The sequence below is a fragment of the Pithys albifrons genome, chromosome 17, assembly GCF_047495875.1.
Source record: "Pithys albifrons albifrons isolate INPA30051 chromosome 17, PitAlb_v1, whole genome shotgun sequence".
Lineage (NCBI taxonomy): Eukaryota > Metazoa > Chordata > Aves > Passeriformes > Thamnophilidae > Pithys > Pithys albifrons.
The window spans coordinates 1,367,939-1,386,716 of NC_092474.1; the positions used below are offsets into that span (position 1 = coordinate 1,367,939).

General features: G+C 42.4%; 1 protein-coding gene across 2 annotated transcripts in view; it reads left to right on the plus strand.

Annotated features, from left to right (window-relative positions):
• ZDHHC8 (zinc finger DHHC-type palmitoyltransferase 8) overlaps positions 1–18,778 on the plus strand; it is a 112,291-nt gene that overhangs the window by 40,096 nt on the left and 53,417 nt on the right. Inside the window, exon 2 of one of the 2 annotated variants that reach the window (XM_071571986.1) lies at positions 18,730–18,757. The exons of the other annotated variant lie outside the window; for it this stretch is intronic. The gene's annotated coding sequence lies outside the window, so the exon portion shown is untranslated. The remainder of the gene's footprint in view (positions 1–18,729; positions 18,758–18,778) is intronic. 2 annotated transcript variants of the gene reach the window in all.

Consider the following 18,778-nt stretch of genomic DNA (forward strand, 5'->3'; position numbering starts at 1 on the left):
CTTCATCATGGGCTAAGAATGATTTGTGTTTCTTTGATGTAGTTTGTCAGTGTATCTGTATTATTGCTCATATGCCATAAATCTTAGAACAGCAACCTGTGATAGTGACTGTGCTGTACAGAACATCTGGAGGCTTAATCAGTGACTCCATCAATTGCCTTCATCTCAGTGAGAAGAACAGAAACAGCATCTGCTGAGGTGACAGCCTGAGGTCCTGCCACAGCCATTGCTTTGTGACCTCCTTGCAGTTTCCTTCGTGAGGAGAGCCCTTTTAGAGCACTTTGTGCATTGTTTGAGGTGTGCCCAGAGCCCCGAGGTGCTGGGTAAGGGTCTCTACAAATTAACCCTGGAGGGCTTTGCCCTGTCTGCTGTGATCCTTTTATTGCCTTTCTGCCTGCAAGTAATGAGCTTTTAGTTCTGACGTTTACTGAGATTAGACCTCATATAAATGGCCCTTATATAAAATGCAATAGAGTGGCAAAATTGCCTCATTAGTAACATAACAAGCAGACTGTGTGATTGGATAAGTGAAAACTACAGATGGGAATACCTGGCCATGGTGTGTGCTGTTATTGTAGAAAGCCTGGCTTTGGTTTATGTTTTTTTCTTGTGCTGTATCAATAACCCTCAGAAACCTGAAAAATGTTTCTTGAGCAAGTTCTAATCCTCTGACTCCATGGAAGGGATTGAATCAAAATTTACCTTAAAAGACAGTTGAAAGTGGTACTATATTAGGCTGGATTTGAAATGGCTTGCTGAGATAGGGCAGGCTGTGTCCAGCTGGATGCCCTGTGACACTGCAGACTAACCTGCCAGAGGTTCCCCTAATGGGGAAAACCACCAAGTGTTGCAGTTAGAGCTTGGATGCTGCTTGAATGGTTCAGATGTTAGTATTTCCCAGCTTCTCAGATATCTGCAAGTGTTAAATTCCTAGTTGCTTGTTTTAAAAAGACATTTATATTGAGCAACTTCTTATCTCTCTTTACCATTTTCAGTATTTGAGCCAAAAATGCCCAGATTGAATCTGAATACTATATAAGGCTGTTTACTCTTTTTATTCTGCTTCCTAAGGAAATGCCAGGCTTTTGCCACTGCTCTCTCAACTAAATAACTTCTGAATTCATTGGCCAGCTTTAGCCACGCTGGAAAAGGGAGCTGGAAGCCTGGAACAGTGTTGCTGTCTCTGAGCTGGCAGAGTGGCACAAATGAACATTCCTGCTGAGGAGGAAGCACCGTGTGGGCAGCGCTGGGGCTGCTGCACAGCCTTGGCCAGAGCTGAGCAGTGAGTTGGCCACAGTGGGCAGGGAGTCAGTGCACATCTACAGAGCTCCTGACTGCTTGTGCCATATGCTGTCTTCTGCCTGTAGGAATTGCTGTAGAGATGTGAATGAGGGGGTGAATTGGGGAGAGGATAAAGGTTGAAAATAGGAAATTAAGTTCCTTTACTTCTCTATCTGTGAAGTAGTGTGTGGAGTTTGTTTTGTGTATTACCTGAGTAAATAGTGCATTTTCTTCTGTGTGATCCCATAGACCATGGTCATGAAATGAGATTTTTAACAGAACTGCTTATTATTTTCCTTTCTTGTGCATGGGGAAAGATCTTTCATTTTTTCATCTACGTGTAGTTTTTGAGTCAGAAGTTGTTTCACACGACCTTCAACACCAACTTTTAGGAAACTTAGTTCTGTCCACCCATGACTAGACTGATCTCTACAATCATGATTAATTATTGGCTCATTAGCAGTATCTTTTTCTAGTCCATACAACCTTCACACACTGTAGGACATGCAGTATCTTTTCCCTTTAATGCTTGGTCTTTACTCAGATTTTTCTCTTTATACACAAACTATATACACATATATTTCTAAAACAGTCTATGGGAAAAGCTGTAAGAAATACCTGAGAATGTCAAACTGGACTGAATAACAGGAGACTACCTCAAACCTGAAACAAATTTCCTCTGTGATGCTCAGGTTGTTTTTCTTTGGGGCTCATCTTGCTGCTTGCAGTCAAAGCAAACAAAGTGCTGTGTGATTTGATATTGCAGAGAGGAACTTCAAGGGTCATCAATTCCAGCCCGATGGAAAAAGTGCATTCAACCAAAAGCACAGTTGATGGATGTACCTGCCCTTCATCTTGTGTCTTGAACTGCTTCAGATTTCTGATAGCTTAGATGTTTTGCTTTGAATGTGAATGGAAGGGTTTGCTGTTGGTGCTAAATTATGAGCTTGCCAGCTCTGTCTGCCCTGAGCTTTACCATCAATGATGCAAGAATGCTGGAATAGATAAGATGTGATGAATTAGTAGGTTCTTGTGGTTTGGTTTTTTTTCCTAAGCATCTGCTGTTGGCCACTGTCAGAGACAGGAGTGTGAGCCTGCTGAACTTGTTCTCTGATATCATACCAATGTTATTTTCCTAAGAATTTTGAAAATCCTCCCTCCCTTTGAAGCAGAAGAGAGCAAGAAGGGGGTCCTGCATGACTGGAGTGCTGTGATGTGTCCTACGTGGGCTGCAGGCTCCAAACAAAGCTCTCCTGTTGCCTCCCTTCACCCAAGGACTGACAGCACATCCTCTGCCTCACACCAGTCCCCTGGGCTTTACTGAGCCAAACAGCTCTGGCAGGTGCCTCTTCCTCCATCATGCTCATGTGTCAGAGAATATCGGTGGAAATGAGAGGCTGTTGGATCACACTCATGTTTTGAACGAGAATTGGAAACTGCAGAGAAATGATCAGAGGTTCATAACACACCACCTTGGAAACAAAATGTTTATTCTTGTCTTGCACTATCCAAAACTATCTGCAGCTTAGCCAGATTCTGTTTTTTATTAAAGAAACATGATGGATGTGAAAAAGTCTGAATTAGGACCCATATATACAAAGTTTAAGTCTATAAATGATTAAATCTATCATCTCCCCAGTATCTGAGGTTCTAAGGGGATCTCTGGATTTCACTTGCACAAATGTGACCAATTTGAACATCTGAAATTGCAAATAAACAAATTAAGCTTGGTGCTGGGAATAATGTTTTCACCATAAATAGTTTAAATTTGCTGGTTTATTGTTTTACTGCCCTTCCTCTCTCTTGGATTAATTGGAATTTCTAAAATGTCCTGACTTTAACAGCCATGAATTTAAAAAACTTCACCTTACAAACACTTGCACAGGCGCAGATACAGAGCTGCATTAACTTTGGACATTGAAGCTTCATGAGGAACTAAAGAGTTGAGTTAATCTTAGTGCATTTGTTTCTAACTGGGTGATGAGTCCACTTGTGATTTAATAAGGAAATTGAGTAAAGCAGCATTCTGCATCTGAATATCCAGAGCAGATAGGAGTGAAATAATCTCTGAATTAAATTTTTAAATTTTTTTGGCTTTGTAAATGATCCCATTTGGTAGACTTGAGTCTGAAACTCTTCCATTACTCCTTAGGGGATTATGTTGGATGAGCCTTCCACAAGGAACGTGTGATAATGTCTAATATTGACAGGTCTTGAAAGCTCCTGAATAGAATAAATGTCTTTTTGCCTTTTTAGAAATGGCCTTTTTACCCTTTTCAGAGTTTGGGTTTAATCCAGGAAAAGGCTGGGAATTACCTCAGCTGCAAACAAAACCTGACTAGTTGTGTTGGCTCCTGAATTATGAATTGAGGCTTCACATAATGGAGATTTGAGGCCCAGTAGTCTAAACATGGAAGTTGCCTTGCTGTGTTTTTTTGCATGAGTACAGGTAGTTTTGCTGGGTTTTTTCTGCATGGCTTTTACTTCCCTTCCTGTTTCATTCTTACTTGTTTTAATACCTAATTGTAGGCATACAATGAATAGAGAAAAAACATAATTGAGAGGCTGGGGTAGAGGAAGCTCTCCATCTGCATGTAAAATTTGGAAAACACAGTATTTAACTTCATGTTTAAAGGTACAGTGTCATGAGGGTTTAAGGGACTGACTGCAAGATTATGTAAATGTGTATATAATACCAAACTAGATTTTACACCTTTTTTTTTTCCTATAATGTTCAGGGGAGATTGTAATATTGATTCAGTATTCCCAAGCACTTATTTTGGCTAGAAAATGGCAGTATTAATTTAGTTACCTAATGTTCTGTCCATCTCATCATCACAGCCTTGATTGTCTGTCTTTTTTCTCCACTTTCAATTTTAATATTGGAGTGACTCAGGGTTTAAATCATCTCCAACCCTCATTTCTAATTTCTCTTGCTTGAATGTGCAGCAGCTCCTGGGACTGAGCCCCACTGTGCCCTCCCTGCCAGGTAAAGAGTCCTTTGGAGTCTCCATTGGGTTACTTTTTGGTGTTTATAATTGTCTCTTCCTAACAAATAGTGTGTTGGAAATCTCTTAGAGAAACCTTTTATTTGAACTCTCATTTTTTTTCACAGAGGCTTCTCTGCTGCCACCTTTAATTTGCCAACACAAATTAAAAAATTTGGATGCCCAGATTAGAATTTAATACATCAGTGATGCCACAGAATCACATCCTGACTTTCTGCTCCCTTGTTTCAGATTGCTGAAGGCTGTTTTAGTCATTCATTCACTGTGTTGTGGCAGTGACAAAGCCAACTACTCCTAAAGCACTTGCTTGGGATGCTGAAGTTCTTCAAGACTCTCTCCTGTGGCAGTTGTCTGTTGTTATCAGAGGTGTAGCTCTGCCTCTGCCTTGACTTGGTTTTGCTGATATCAACTGGATATGTGCACACTTTTTGCTCTTCTTTGCATTTTTATTTTTTATATCATTCTGCCAATCTATGTGTTAGCACAACATTCCTCCAAGGAATTTGTTATATCTGGATTTCAGCATTTTTATGGATCTGGAAGAGCATCTGTCTAGCTCTGATTAATGCAAAACCAGACTAATGCAATTTCATTCCCCAGTGGCTTTATGCTGTCAACTGCTTTGAGATCTGTCAGTTGGCCAGTCTTTAGTCCATTTAACTTGTCCTTTATTGACACATGAGCCAAGTTTGTAGTCAGAGTATCACGTGCTATAAGTTATGTACCTTGAAAATCTTAGTACTGAACCAACTCTACCACCCAAACAAGTGATTTCAAATTCTGAAATCACATTTGTTTGAATACCAGTATCATAAACCCCTTGAAATTGCCTTTAGTTGCATTCCTGTCTTTTAATAGGAACCTCTGCAAACTTTTCTGTTTCGGTCCACTATTGATCTTGGACAAACAACGTGCAGTGGCCAAGGCATGGAGTTTGCAGCCATTTCTGCTGGGGACCATGGAGAATTGCACCCAGTGGGGTTTGCACTTACACATGAACTCATGACAGGCTGAATATCTGTTAATGCTGTTAGAAACTGCAAACAGACTGGAAAATATGGAGCTGGTACAAGGAGTGTGGGGTGAGGAAGATGTTTCAGATGGATCACAGGCTGCTGGTTTCCATCAGGGACTCTTGTGGTTGTGCTTTTGTGCTCCAAGTCCCAGGCAGAGGTTCAGCATCTCTGGGAAAGGCTTTGTACTTCATGTCATTGTTTATACCTTGGTTCACAAGTCTAGTTTCTTCTGGTGTTTTCATCAGTGAAAAGACATGTTGTCACTCAATGTTTCCAGATAGGAAAGCTCATCCACAGCTTAGCTAAACTTGACATGCATTTCTTAAATCTTTGAACACCTTGACAAGTGGAGAAGCTGCTCTGGCCTCCAAGCCAATAATCAAACTGAGGCCCCTGCAGATTTCAGCTTCATCTCTCACTTTATGTTCTCAAGTTTAGTGGCTGCTGCAGCAGCTTCCCAGGACCCAGTGTCTTGGGAAGGGAACCCCACTGTTAACATCACACACTTGGAGGGTTTAGGAGGAGAAGCAGAATTGATTTGATGAGATGGCTTTTTCTGCTTGGAAGATAATATTAAAGAGATTCCAGAGTATTCAAGGGCTTGTCTCTTTGCAAATTTATATCACTAAACTATAATTTCAAAAGAATCTGTTGGACTGAGGGAAGAGCAGCATGGAGTTTAAAATCAAGTCTATTTTAGTTTTGCATAAATCCATCCTTACTAATCTTAATCTGCCTTTACTAATCTTGCTGGCCTTCTGTAGAATTAGAAAAGGCTGGTTTGAAATCAAAATAGTGCAAACTCACATCAAAACCCCACTTCCTGAGGCCAGCTGGTCTGCAGTCAGCACCCTTTACATGCTTCTGATGGAGCTTCTGATAACTTGAATTATCCATGACTGATGTCTTTATCTCAGAAGCCACGCTGTAAGGTGAGGGAGAGCCATCTGCTCTCAGCAGGATTAGTGCAGTTGATGGCCCATAAACAGGCTGCTCCTTCATGGCTCTGCCTCTGTGAGTGATGGCAGAGGCCACTGCTGGCATATCACTGGAGAGACAGGCATGTGGCCCAGTGCACTTGAAGCAATTCCCCCGGGATGCCCAATCTTTTATTCTACACCAACAGCAAAAGAAACTCTTGTTCTGGGTGTTTTCACCTACTTCTTGTACTGCTGGAAAACAAGGATGGAACTAAAACCCACATATGATCAGTATTACTTTAAATTGAACCATGGATTAAATCTTATTTTGCTTAAGGAGTGTAATAAATATTTATTTTGGGGAAATGGGAATGTCAGCAGAAGACACAAATACAAAAAGTAGTTTGGCATTTCTTTTTCTTCCTTTTAGTTCCTTTGAGCTTTTCCTTTAGGGTTTTATTGTTAACGATGAAATAGCAAACCTGCTCAAGGGCAGAATTGTGCTCTGAGAATCATAAGTGTGGTTATAAAAACAATTTTTTTCTCCATAGTACACCAGATAGCTTAAATTTTAACCCTGTAAAGCAGGATCCATGAATTGGGCCATATGAATTTTTGCTGATAAGGTTTTGAATTAATCCCATCTTGTACAGACCTGTGCTTGCAGAAGCTTAAGGAAATTCATCAGAGTTGCAGATTGTTTTCCAAGTGATATCCTCATGGACTAGGAAGCCTATCATTTTATGCTAAATGTATAAAGGTTTTGCTTAACTTCATTTTTGAGCCACTCCATCTCTAATTTCTGTTGCTCAGTTTTTAAGTAGGCTCTGGCTGAACTACAGAAGTGCTGACATTGAAATTGCACAGTATCATGTGGGGGGAGGAGGGATGTTAGAGGAGGTTCACTGTAGACACAGCTTGGATTTGTCCTCCCCTTTGATACAGCTGAAACCATTAATTCCTGCACAGAAAAGCAGTCAGTGTGATTTTTGAATATTTGGATAGAGGATAATACACAGCAAAGTAATTCAACTGTAATCCCTAAGGGTGGGATAACAAATAACATCCCTGCTGTACAGGCAGCTGGAATTATTCAGGAGGTGTAAAGGGGCTTTAATGTGAGGAGCTGCTGCTTTTGAGTAGGCACATCTGTAACGTTGCAAGTGAAATCTCTTGCAGGCACAGCCGTGGCTGCTGTTGGTTTGCTCTGGGGAGGAGGTGCCGAAGCATCTGCAGCCTCTGGCAGGTGTGCCCAGAGCTGCAGGTGTGGCTGGCAGGGCCCCTTTGAAAACAGGCATTTGCTTGCAGGAATCAATGCAGTTATTGCTTATCTCTCCAGAACAATCATTGTTGAGAAGATTACAGCACTAAGTAAATATTTTTCTTTATATCAGTGTGATTATTTTTAATCTGGTTGGGTAAGGGGGAACAACAGTGGCTCGAGGAGGTGCTTCAGTGGGGAACTGTCTCTGGAGTGTTGGGCACAGCCATTCTGCCCCTGTGGGAGTGCCAGGGGCAAACGGGGCAGCTGGGGCTCATTGGGCCAGCATTTCATGTGCCACTGCCAAAGGCTGGGCCAAAGCAGGAATGGCTTTGAAAATCAACATTTCCCATGTCAGATGTGGTTCCCTCTTAACAGCAGCAAATAACTGCAAAGGAGAAGGGTTATGTGAAGAGATACCAATGTACTGTCCTTGTTTGTAAGTACACTTGATTATAGAATTATCCAAACATTTTTTGTGTTCCTTACCTGTCTCTGAGGCTGTTCTATGCAGATGACAGGCTTTCACTAAAAAGAAAAAAAAGACCAAACCCAAAACTTAAAACTCCCCTATGTATCTCCACCCAAGGTAATGTTTGTAAAAATGACTATTAGTTGTAAAGGAGTGTGTTGGCCTGTTCCTTGTCTGTAGTTGGAGTTTTACAGCCTGAGGTGTGGTGTTGGCCCACGGCAGAAGGGAAGCTGTGGCAGCGTGGGAAGCTGGGTGTGCCCAGGCAGGGTGTTGGCACACAGTGCTGCAGGCATGAGCTCCATTTCCAATCCATTCACAATCAGATGGCCCAAACTCACCCCAGGTTTATTCATATTTCTGTTTAATTCCTTACTTCTTCCTGTCATCTAAGTTACTGTGATCACAGAACGGAGGCTTCTATGACAAATGGCAGTGAAATGAAGTCATAGCAAGTGGGTGCTGCCAACTTCTTTTGTAGTCATTGGAAGGCTTTGAAAAAATTAAAGGGTTTGGGATTTGTTTATTTGTTGTGGGGTTTTTTTTTCCTGAGAAGGTACAAATGAAAAGTATACCTTTTAAACAGGTTGATGTGTGAACGATGATGAGGCAATCTGATCTATAACTATAAATGGAACTTTGTCTACTTCTGCCTTCAAGCTGAAAAGCACTAGGTTAAAAATAATTTTAAATTAAAACCCCCTGCTGTAAATTCAAAATAGTTTTCCCTCTGAATGGAATATTTCATACTGAATGACCAGAGAGGCTCTTGATGAGAATTGCTTTACAACTGAGCATCTCTGTCAGGCTGATCAGAAAGTCACAGCATGCTTGGCCCCTGCCCTTGTTGCCAAAGTTCTTCAGGCCAAATTATTCCCAGTGTGACACCTAAAAAAAATTAATCATGTGTATTTCTTCTTACAGTGCTTTTCTTGCAACTGTGATTTCAGTTGTACTGGATCCATCTAGCCATATATCCTGTCTTTGACTGTAGCCAGGAGCAGTTGCCTGAAGAGGAATGTTGGAACAAGCCAGATAAGATGCTTGGCCAAAATATTTTCCCCGATTCCTACAACTGCAGTGCAGAGTGCTCTTGAATCAGCAGTGGTGTCTTTGCACAGTCAGGCAAGCAGCATGGAACATGTTGCAGAGAGAGCCCAAGCAGGACAGCTCATGGCACAGCTGGGTCTGCCAGCACTTGGCTCCTGGTGCAGAGGAGCCAGAGCAGCCCCCTGGTCTCCATGGGCAAGGGGCACTCATGGGAGGGACAGGCTGCTCAGACGAGCGTGTGGCTGCTCAACAGCAGCAGGTCCTGGGCCTGGGAAGAGGATTTGCTTTTCTGAGCTCAAGCAATAGAATGTTTTGAGCATAATTGAAGAATAATGAACTCTTAGTCTAATAAATTGTTATAATAAGGCTAAATAAGTTAACACCACCTTCTGTAGCAAAAAAAAGTATTCAGCTGAGGTGGAGAGTTGAAATATGCAGAGGAGAAACCTCCTCCAGCAAAGCAAAGGGGCAAGCACATGTGACCAGGATCTGCTTTGCTAACAGGGGAGTGCTGATTGATCCCCACTCTCCATTGCGTTTTTGGGCTGTTGCTTTTTTCCTGAGGAGGGTGTGGGGTCATATGAACTGTGCTTCCTGCCAACAGCCCCACTGGTGAAAACTTAAGAGAGCTTTTCAATTTGCCAGACTTCTTGTGAAAGCCTCTGATGTGCGTTACACAATCGAGCCTCAGTTCCCGCCTGCCGAGGAGGGCAGCGGCTGGTAACGTGGGCAGGCTCCGGGCTGCCTCTGAAAGGGTTTGTTCTCTGTGTGCCTCAGCTCGGCCCGGCGGGCCCTTGGATTTTCTCAAAATGTTAAGTATTCGACTTTGCTCCAGTACATTATCCGACAAATCTTCTATTGTTTGGGCCTTCTCTGAAGAGCACATTATGTGTGGTGGCAGGAGCCATGGCCAAGCATCTCTGCAGTGCACGCAAAGGTGCTCTGGGCTGGACTGGAGCCACCCACCACTGGGTGCTGCAGCACTGCCTGAGTCAGGGGTGCTTTGGACTTGTTCTTCTTGGCTTAAACTCCTGAAAGAAAGCATAAAGTACTCTGGCTTTGTTCAGAGGGGGTGAGCAGTGATCAGTACATAATGTTCCTATTCTTGGAGTTGTCAGATGGAAGGGAGTTAATATCATAACCCATTATGCTTTGCCCATTATGTGGAGAGATAGCTGTGCTTAAGCATCTGATTTCCAATGGAGAGGGTTGGGGGAAAATAAAACAATCCCTGTTAAGGCTCAGATCCAGTCTAGCCAAGCCACAGAGTTTTCATCAAAAGCAGGAAACAGATGGATGGGCACAGCTGCAGGAGGTGCTGCAGTTTCTCTGGGAAAGCTCCCCAGGCCTGTGCTGCAAGTAGGACCATCAGCACAGCACTGCTGCTCTGCAAGGGGCCTCTGCTGGGGCCAGTGCATGGAGGGGCTGCAGCCCATGCTGCTCAGGGAGATGCCATTTCAGGGAGGAACCTGCCTGGCATTATTTCCAGCTCCCAGTGGTGTAGCTTGCCTGTTTCCAGAATCTGTTCACTGTAGGAGAACAAAAATGCATCAAAGATTTCTCAGTGTTTCTAAGTCTTACATCGCTGAAGGACACTGTGGACCCTGTCCTGGGGAGCTTACCCTTGTGTCCTTTCCAGAAGCACCTCATTGCTCTATCTCCCTGCTGAATTCCCCATTTCAGAGTGGACAGTTGATTGACTAAGAGGTCTTGTGACTTGGTGGGCTCTCAGAGGCAGCCAGAGAAACCTCTGGGATGACCTGGGATGGTGTTTCAAAGGACAGAGGGTCCAGTGGCCCCAGTGTCTGCAGAGCCATCACTGCTCCAGTGAAAAATGAGGCAGTGCACATTGTTTATCTGACACTTACAGTCCTTGACTCTTGAAAGGTGCAAATATTTAGATCTCTTCCAGAACAGATCTGCGTTATTGTTATTTGGGAGGTTTTTTCTTCTTTTGTGTAGTTTTTGCCAAAATTAAAGATTTTTCCAAGCAAGAAGCCTTTGTAAGCACAACTGTGTAGTGGGGAGAACATTTCTCAGCTTGCTTTCCCTTTTCTAAAGACAAAAGAGCCTTATTGAAATGTGCTTCCTTTCTGACTGCTAATGGGTTTTCCTTCCTTCCTCCTTGAAATGAACTTAACATTCTCCCATCCTGTTGGGTATAAATTTTAGCCTGGACTGTTTTCCCTGTCGAGGTGTTGAGTCACTGGCCTTGAATGGGAACCTGTGATGAGATAGGGAGAAGTGGGGGCTTGAGAAGGAAGAGGTTTTCCAGCAGTTTGGTGGTACCTGGGATGAATTTTAAAAAAACAAGGGTAAGGTGCTATTCATTCTAGCCTGGTGCTGCTCATATCCTCTTTTTGTAGTTTTATTTCTGGATGCTTTCTTATTTGGATCTGGATAAATTCCAGGACATTATACACAAAATACCTGGTGCAAGAGCTGGTTCCTGCTCAATAACTATGTTCTGGTTTAAGCTGTCTCCTGTTAAAGGGGAAAAAATATGGTGCCAGGTCACTGGAATTCATTTGTCTCCTGGAGGAAAGATGTTGAGATCTTGCTTCAAAGGCTCTGGGTGGAAATTAAGTCCTGAAGCCTGGATATTCTCCAAGGCTTAATTGAGCTTATTCATAGGAACTCCAAACTTTATGAACTGGACAGCAGACCTCTAAATTTGGCTTGAACTGCAGAGAGAGTATTGTTTTTGCACACTCTGGTTGACAAAAGTGAGCACAGACGTACACTTTGGAATAATTAGTAAAATGGACAAGAATTAAAGCAAGTGTTCCCCTGAAAACAAACCAGATGAGCTGAACAAGTCATCTTCCTCTCTGTTTTTTTCTTTCTTGAGTAACTTTTTATTTTAAGTGGTGTTGAGTTGTGTTATGTGGGATGTATCTTCTCTTTCTCCCCCACAGAACTTCTTCTGGTCTGAAGTCTTCAGTAGCAGATTTGAGATAAAAGTCTGCATCTCCTCCCATACCATCTTGCTCTGCAAGACTGAGCATTGTCATTAAACCAGCAAGAGTCAGATTAGGTCAGTGCCTCACATACACTTCTGCCAATCCCAGAGAAATCTGAATCCAAGAATCTTTATTGCTAATATTATCTATATTTTGGAGGTTTCTCTTGCCTTTTCCCTCTTCCCCCCCAAACAACAGGGCTGAGAAATTAACTTTTGTAAATAAACTTCAAATCATTACTGTAAACTAGCTGAGCTTTTGTGAAACAAACTATTGTTCAGTTGGCTCAAGCAAAGGAAGGTGCTTTTTAGTTTGGTAGAAAAGCAGGTAAGACTTCAAAGCCAGTTGAAACCAATGTGGACTTCCTTGGTTTGCAGTCCTACCTCTGGAGAGCCAGCAGTGCAAGAGGGCACAGAAGTGGTTAGAGGGCATTTTTAATGATGTTTGGGTTTGTGATTGGTTTTTTGTTTGTTTTTTTATTGTTCTGCATTAATTGCAGATCAGTTTATAACAGATAAGACTCTTTAGTAAAATTTCCTTTTTGGAAAGCTCCTGTATGAGTGAAACTGAAGGGTTTGCTTGAGGGTTAAGACCTCTCCCTTGAAGGAAGGAGTATTTCCTTATTTCTGGTTTTACTTGGGATTTATGTATCCAGAGATTTTTTCTGTATAGGCTTTCTCACAGCACCTCAAATAAGTGTGTAAAGGAGCTGAACAGAAGGATCATTTGGACAAAGCAAGTTGCATGCTCTGCTGCTGTCAGTTTTGTCAGTGTTGGGGCAAATTGGGAAATGTCTACTGTTCAGAATTTTGGCCACCCAGAATTGCACTGTAGATTAATTTTGAAACTTGTTGCTCAAGGGAATTTAACAAAAAATATCCTATGTAAAATGAAAAAAAATTTGGTAGTGTTAACAGATAGAAATGTTGAGTGACTTATCTTTTTAATGGAAGTCATAACATTTAGACATGCAAGAATATAAGTGCTTTTTAAAATGTAAAATATCTCCATGAGACTACTTAGCTATCCACACATGACATCCTCTAGGCTGCTTAGCTCCTGTTTGCTTTGTCAGTGAGATGAAACAAGGATTTGAGAATGAAGAGCAGTTGTTATCAGAGAACTTTGTTTCTTGGAAAACTAAGACCTTGGAGGTGGGAACTTTTGCTTTGCCATATTGAGCCTGTGTTTGAGGCAGAGGGGCAGGTCCTGCTCTCATGGTCAGGGGTCACTGTGCATTTCAGTGAGCTGTTCCAATGTCCACCCTGCTTGAATGTGTGCACCTTCTTCCTGTGTGTGCTTGGATAACCAGGAAAGAACCACAGGCTGGAAAGAACTAATCCAGATTGAAGAGGCAGCAGTTTGGGGTAGCTCAGAGTCTCCTTTCTGTGGCAATTGCCTGCCCAAGTGTGGAGGCTGAGTAAAGTGTCATTACAGTGTTGTGGCTGCTGACTTGATATTGGAAGATTTTAATCTAGCATAGAATGAGTATCATGAACATAATCTTTCCTATCTCTGAAAGCAGCAGTGTGCACCACATCTTTTATGTTTGATTCTTGCAGGCACTTTGAGTGCATATCTTGTGCCCTGTATCCTGCTTTTGAATTTCCAGTGCAGTATCATGACACTTCATCTTTCAGTGAAAGAACCAGCTTTAGGATGAAGCCCAGTAAAAACTTCAGGGTTACACTCTCTGTCTGAACTGCATTAGAGATCAACCCAGCTGAATTCTAATTTAGAGAAAAAAGTTTCCCATGCTGCATTTGCACTGTACACATTTAGGAAGGTTTCTTAGAGTTGATCTTGAAGTGTCATTTAGGCTGTTTGTTCTGGTTTTATGAATATTTTGCATGTGAGAGCCCTTGAACACACACAAGTGTGGAATACACACTAGTGAGGAAAGAGGAGAATAGAAGTAGATCACAGAATTCTGAATCCATGTTGTATCATATATCAGGAGACTAAACTTTGTAATTAAATGTGCTGAACAGTTCTATCCAAGCCTCTTCACAATTCACATTTGAAGCTCAGTAGTGTGGTGCCCATCTTGAATCATGTGTCCATCAAAAAACTCAAGGTCAAGAGGGCTCAGAGCTACCAGTCACTTCTTTTGTTTGTGAATGCTTGTAAGATGGCTCTTATTTTTAATATCTGATGTTGACAATTGGAACTGGAGCGAGTGGAGGGATGGAGGTCCTTGCAAAAAACATCAGACCAAGTGACAGTGCTGTTCCATCCCTGAATAAGGACACAATGGGGTACAGCTGCCACCCACAGAGTCCTGCCAGCTGAGCAGTGTCTGAGTCAAGACCAATGCTGTGCTGTTCCCCTTCTGTGCCTTTTTATTAAGCACAATCCTTTGGACAGAAGTAATATCAGCAAGTCGAAGAGGATTTGGGAATTTTCCCCTTCCCTGCTCTTTGGGTTAAGGCTGCAGTTACCTGAAAACTGGAAATACCATTATAAAAAGCCAAAATCCCAACCCTCTGTAAGAGGTCACTCATCTGTCCATTGGGAAGTGGCTGTTTGAGAGAGGGACACCTCTTGTCATCGGGGCAGGGAGGGCACTGTGAAGTCTCATGGCCTGCTTGGCTAATGGGCAGCCACTGAGCTGTCAGGCTCATTAGGGACACGCTGCTAATTTGGTCAGGCAGGCGCTGCCAGGCTGCATTATGTGGGGTTAAGCAGTGTGAATGGAGCCCGTGAGCAAAGCTGCTGGAATCTGCTTTTGTGTTCCCTTTGGACGCCTGTCCTCCGGTTTTGGCTTCCTTTCCACTTCCAAGTGGCCACGTGGAGTTTTGGCACTGCGAGTGCTGTCTGTAGATCAGTTATAGATTGCAGAAGAAATCAGACTTGTGCTGAGAGGAGTTACCCTGCTTCTCTTCTCAGCTGGCTTTGCATACATACATTCAGCTAGAGTGTCAATTCACTACTTCGTGTGACTTAATTAGAAATGGATTAAGCCCTCTCTCTATAAAACCAATTTGAGCTGCTATAGGTATTTTCCTTATCATCCCTGCTCACATGTGCTAGGCACTAGCTGTATAGCAATTAAAGTTTGCATTTCTTTTCTGTTGTAAAAAGATAACCTTTCTCCCCTTCCCACAAGTCGGGGGGGTTTGGAAGTTGGCAGTATGTGCCTTCCAAATGTGCTGCAGTCCCTGGCAGAGCTGGGAGCTGAGCTGGGAGTCATGGGCTGACCCTTTGGGCAGAGAAGAGGGAGCTCAGTGGTGGGGCAAACCTTCCACAGGCCGCCTGGCTGGGTGGGGTGTGCTGGATCCGTGTGTGCCCAGCTGGAGCAATTCCTCATGGGATTACTGTAAAAGGTTGAGCAAGGAGATGAGATTGTTTTCATCTCATCAAGGGAACAACCAGATTGTCTCAGTGCCGTCTCTCCCCAGCGTGCGTCAGAATTTACTCTTAATTTAGGACTTGGAACCAGGGGAGGATTTTCTGATTCTCTACCATGTGTTTGTGACTCCAGTTTCTCTCTCATCCTTTGGGGATGTTTTTCCCTGAATCTTCAGTCTTACTAAAACTTACTTGTTTCTGCCAGAGAAAATGCTGAAATGAGTAATCTTCTGGTAACCATTTTCTGCATTTTCACCTGATTGATCTGATTATGTTAAGGCTGAGTCAAATACTCCATTCAGAATTTCAAATGCCATCAGAACCTGGGCAGAAGGAGGTTTCCCAGGAGACTGACTGTGTGTGCCTGTGTGGAACAGACGTGGCAGGGAATTGGCCTGCACAGGTACCTGGCAGCTCCAGCACTTCTGTCACCAGATTGCTGGGCTGATCTTGGGCTGTGATGGACGAGGTTCTGCACCTGCTGGGTCAGGCTCTGCTGTCACTCTGGGGGCTGCTCTCCCCTCCAGAAACCAGAGGAATTCACACCTCTGCCTGGTCATGGACAGGGATATCTATTTAATGCAGTGCCCCCTTTAGGAAGCAAAGTCGTGTTTTTCCAAGGTGGAAAATGCCTGCTGTGTGGGAGGGAATACTTTTTGTGAACAAGCACTGAATTTCCTCCTTTTACTTTACTAGGGATTTCTGTTAGAATAAGGCTGGAGGGGAAGTTTGAAATGATTCTGGGAAGCTTTGACTCAGGAAAGGGAGAATGATTCATATTATTACTGTTATTTATTAAAAAGAGCAGACCACTGAACCTGATCTTTTACTTATCTTTCTCTTGGAAGACTTAAAGCACTTATGCAGTGACCCCAGAAGAGTTTGTGGGTTTGAACCAAGGTCTTTCAGCATAAAAGTACAAATCCCCACTGTGGGAGCTGGCCTGCAACCATGTTAATAATCAAAATATAAAGTAGTCAAAAGGTGTACATCAGAAAGAAGTTTTTAAGTTTCAGCTTAACATAACACTGAGAACTGTGAGGTGATTTACATTTGGTTTTCTATTAATGCTACTATGAAAAAAAATCAGTGCAACCTAAACTTAATTTTAATTATAATTTGGCAAGAGAATTTAAATGAAGGAAAAATCAAAACTTGATTCAGTCTGTGTCATAACTCTAATTTCATTCTTGTACTTCAGAAGGTAATATAACTTAGTTATTTAACTAATTCCTTAGGTCAGTTCTTTAAAGAATCAATCAAACAGGGTTCTGTCCATTTTATGAAAGTGGAAAGGCACTTGACTGTGGCTGCACAGTCTTATCTTTTCCACTTCCAGTATCAAACTGTACATCCCTAATACTTTTGGGTGTGCTCTCAGTGGCTGAGAGTCAGAGAAGTTAAGAGAAAGTTTGAACTTGTAAGTTTTAACTTTTCACTGGTGGAGAGTGGAACAAACATCTTCATTATCCTCCTGAAAAATCCTGTTAGCAAAGCAGTCTCTTCATATCTAAGCTACTGCCTGGATTTTTCCTCATAGTGTCTGTTAAAATATGGCAGCTTAATCTCAGCAGAGATTGAAGGGGCATTCAAAGACACTTCTAGTGAGAAAAATATATAGAAAGGACAAAGTCCATTGTCACAGCAAGTATAGAAAGGTGAATTTAAATCTGTATTTTACTGCACTGGGGAAGGCAGAAGTCCTCAACTTCCAGAATTACGAAGCAAACACTTCTTATCAACTCAACACTTCTCCCAGAAGGATTTCCTTATAGGCTCAAGAAAACTGATTTATGTCAGTAGCTGGAATCAAAACATTGTGCAAAGTTAAGAAGTCTCCAAGGCTTTGGATTATCAAGAGAAATCTTAATTGCATTCAACCTCAGATAAGAATTTTTCAGTAATTACAGACATTTCATTGACATGTGAGCAGTCCTCTGAGGTCACCAGAAATCATTTCTTGGTTCATACCTATTAATGTAGTTGGAAGTTTTCTTTGCTTAAAGGTCCAAAGTAATGTCAGCCACATGGCAGTGGAAGAGATGTGGTAAGGCATCAAAAATCCATCAGTGGTTTCTTCATAAAGCTGCAAAATAAATTCATTGAACTCTTTCATAGTCAGTTTATGCCTGGAATGAACTTGTCCTGTGTCCTGTCAGAGAATCTGGGTAACTCTTCTGGTAGAAATAAGATGTTCTCTGTTAGGACTGTAAATACCTTCCAAAAGGGAGCTCAAAAAGTGAGCCATGCACTCAAACACTGGAGTCTGTGGGTAGAATTACAAGGAGAGGCTGTAGAAGAACAAACCTAAGTCAATCATAGGGTATAGGATTCCTCCTGATGGGCTTGGGCTTCGCAGCTCACTTATGTTGCCAGAATAAAACAGGATATACAGTTTGTGGCTTTTGTGTTGTGTTTCTCAAAGCAGTGTATGATGTACAAGTCATATATTGCAGCAGAATATGGGGATCTATGGTTCCCCTACCAAGTGCCTGTCTCCTGTCCTTGATCTGACCCCTGGTGTTGTCCTTGGCTGTCCTGATCTCCCTCTCCAGATTAGCAATTGCTAATTGTGTAAAGAAAATGAGCATCAAGATCATTCCCAGCAAGACACATCCTCAGCAGGAGACTAAAGGCCCCATTTCACAGAAAGATTTTGTGAGTCAACATGCTGAAATCCACAGTCCAGGCAGCACATCCCAGAGATCATTATTAAGGAGTGTGGTTAAAAACTATTTCCCTGGGAGTGATTTTGCTGCTTGGGCAAATCTCTCACAGGTGCAGCCTATTAGCAAGGCCAGACCACTTCCTATAAACAAGCAAGCAAGAATGAGCCAAAGAATAGCAGTGATGTGTTGCTTTGCCAGCAGGGAAGGTCCAAGAGAAGACTGCAAATTTGAGTGGAAGCAGAATTTGGGCAGAACAAAATCCATAGTCTGTAATGGAATTTTTGAAAGGAACTGTTTATTCTGTGCAAAGTTGTCCAGTCAACAGAACTGGTAGTTTAATTAACAAGCAGAAATACCCAAGGAAAAACTCAAGCAGCCTAACCTGGTTATTGACTTGAGTGCTGCCCTCTTTTTGTGTAGTACAGGTGGGACTGATAAAGAGGTACAAGTCACCTGCTGTGCAACATGATTTGCTTTGCCATAGCCAGTTTCAACTGGCAGCAAACACTGACTGTGCAAGTTGGGTAACTCCAGCATTTGCAATGTGAGGTGCAGCCCCCTGTTTTCTTTTTGGTTTTGGTTTGGTTTTTTTTGAGATGATCAAAAGAATTCAGATTGCAGGGATCTTCCTCACCTGAGAGGCAGACTTAGGTAAGTAGATCTTCTTGCAAATTCTCTTTAAGAACACCCTCCAGCTTCAGCCTGGCAATACAACACTGATATATTCCTCTTCTCTCCTAGGAATGAGAATTCAAGATCCAGCAAGAAGGTAAGCTGTGTAGTGAGTTAT